Source organism: Euphorbia lathyris, chromosome 2 (assembly GCF_963576675.1).
Source record: "Euphorbia lathyris chromosome 2, ddEupLath1.1, whole genome shotgun sequence".
Lineage (NCBI taxonomy): Eukaryota > Viridiplantae > Streptophyta > Magnoliopsida > Malpighiales > Euphorbiaceae > Euphorbia > Euphorbia lathyris.
The window spans coordinates 2,727,732-2,730,511 of NC_088911.1; the positions used below are offsets into that span (position 1 = coordinate 2,727,732).

Sequence of the window (2,780 nt, forward strand, 5' to 3'; positions counted from 1 at the left end):
GGCGCGTTGACTTCGGGTTGACCGGTCACAATTACCTGTTGTACACTTTAGTGGGAGGTCACCAAAAGGTTGTACATTTTAGTGTGCAAAATTGAAGGTTGTACACCAAAGTGTGAAAATAGGTAAAGGTTGTACACCACGTATGTAATTTACCCCATCAGACGGTTATCTGCAAAGCTATGATAATGGATTTAGAGGATTTGGATTGCAAAAGGCAGAAAGTGTTTGATTGCATGCTTTTTCAGAAGAAGAAGGTGGCGAATGTATTTAATAAGAAAGTGAAGAAGAATTTCCAAGAGGGTGACCTAGCTTGGAAATTGGTTTTTCCTATTGGAAGAAAAGATCGTGAATTCGGAAAGTGGTCGCCTAACTGGGAAGGACCATTCCAAGTTTATAAGGCGTTATCCGGGAACACCTATTGGTTGAAGAGTCTTAACGGAGAACCACATCGGTGATACATCAAAATATTTGGTGGACTTGAGACCAGAAGGTGAATAAATTCTAGATTGCATGGAAAACCCTCGTACATATAAACTCTAAGATGCAAAGAGGGGTCAGATGTGCAAACCTGATTCCCATAAAAAGTGTATTCAGATCCTTTTTAAGTTTATAATATCTCGGGCCACTTGGCACATCACGTCATTCGTACACTTAGTGATGCAGTAGAAATATAATAAACGTTAATGAATGTTGATTCATGCACGAATATTCATTAATCAACCTTCCAAAAAATCCATAAAATTTTGGAAAATACCAATTAGTATAATTGAATATTAAAAGTTGATTAATAAACATCTTACCACTAAGCTAGCTTTCAACTTTTTTAAATTAAAATTCAAAACATAATTGTTGAGAGTGGGATTTGAACCCACGCCCTTTCAGACCAGAACCTTAATCTGGCGCCTTAGACCAACTCAGCCATCTCAACTTTGATGATTTTTCTAATTTTTTTTATAACATAGGGATACAAGTATCTTTACAAATGGAAAAAATCTCGTATAAATATTTGCAAAATTTTTATACTAATACAATTAAAACTATGAGATTTATTTTTATATTTTATCCTATATTTTAAATCATATAAATCAGATGTTATATAAATATATATTATCTCCAATTTTTAATATATGTGGTTTAAATTTTTTCAATAAAATTAATAAAATATTTATTAGACTATTTTTTTTTGGTAAATATTTATTAGACTATTAAAATGGTTATATCTATCTTTAGTATTTCTCTTCTAAAACTCTACTTTCGTTAAAAAAAAATTTCTTAAGTATTTTGCCTTAACTAGAATAATCTCCATTAAAACTAACCATCTCTTTTACTATAAATGTTTTTTTTGGTCAAATATACATTGATAATATAAAGCTCATATAAAAGAGAAAGGATGATGTACCAAAATAGCCTCAAGGTTTTTAAAGTAGAGTTAATTTAACCCTCACGTAAAATATAGTAACAATTTCAGTTTCAGAGTTTATTTGGGAATAGAGGAAGAACCTCATGTAACATACATCAGCAAGCTACTACATCCCGCTCAAAAATAAAAATCATAAAATTGCTTGAGTAATTCAAAGACTATTTCACGTGGAACTAAGATGAAATGTCGGGACTCGGCAGGGCGATACAAGAGCACAAACTTCCAATAAAACTTGATTTCAAGCCATTCTAGCAAACAACACGAAGAATGAGCAAATAGGTCGAAGTGAAGGTCAATGAAGAAATTGTTAAATTGCTCGAGGCAAAATTTATCCGACCGACGCGATATGCAGAATGACTATCTAATGTCATTCGGGTTTGTGTGGATATCCAGGACCTAAATCTAGCCACACCGAAAGATGTGTATATCATGCCTATCACATATATACTAGTTAATGCAATGTCTAAAATGACATCATTTCTTGTTCTGATTATTGTGCTAGATAGAACCATATCCTAATTGCTAAGAATGATGTTTCCAAAACTGATTTTCGGTGTCCGATATCTATCATAACATTTGAGTGGGTCATTATGCCATTCAGATTAAAGAGCGTCAGTGCCACCTATCAACGAGTAATGAAGATGATTTGCTTATGGTGTCCATGGAGGTGTATGTCGATGAGATTGTCGTCAAATACAAAAGGGAAGCCGACTATGTAGAACATTTGAAGAATGGATATGATAATACAACTTTAAGCTTAATCTGTTGAGATGTGCCTTCAAAGTCAAATCTGGGAATTTCCTCGGATTTCTAGTGCATCAACGAGGCATTGAGCAACAAGAATAAGACCAAAGCGATCCAAGAAGCTCAACCTCCAAGGAATAAGTAGTTGTAGTGGTTTCCAAGCCAAGTAAACTATTTAAGATGGTTTATCTCGAACTTGGCAGGGAAATCGAAAGTGTTCTCCAAGCTATGCAAACTGGAAGATGAAGAGCATTTCAAATGGGAGGAGAAGCACTAGTCAACATTCGATGAAATTAAAAGATACTTGAGTAACCCGCCTATTATAGCACCTCCGAAGGAAAGAATGCCGCTCAAGTTGTACATTTCTGCAACTAAGGAGTTTATTGGTTTTCTGCTTGCCCAAGACAATGAAAATCGATGGGAACAAGCAATAATAAGTCGACTGTTATTACCAGTGGAGACACAATACAGTCCCATAGAGAACACATATCTTCCATTCTACTTTACGTGCACGGAATTACTGTTGGGCTTTTGGAGACTAATATATATAGGCCCAACTGAAGCGATGAACCTGTTAGGGTTTCAGACGGTTAGAGTTTCTTGACGAGTATAAATG

General features: G+C 34.7%; 1 non-coding gene across 1 annotated transcript; it reads right to left on the minus strand.

The window, feature by feature from the left end:
• Positions 1-847: 847 nt before the first annotated feature.
• Positions 848-928, minus strand: TRNAL-AAG (transfer RNA leucine (anticodon AAG)). Its single transcript has one exon. It is a non-coding gene; the product is annotated as a tRNA-Leu (tRNA).
• Between the last annotated feature and the right edge of the window lie 1,852 nt (positions 929-2,780).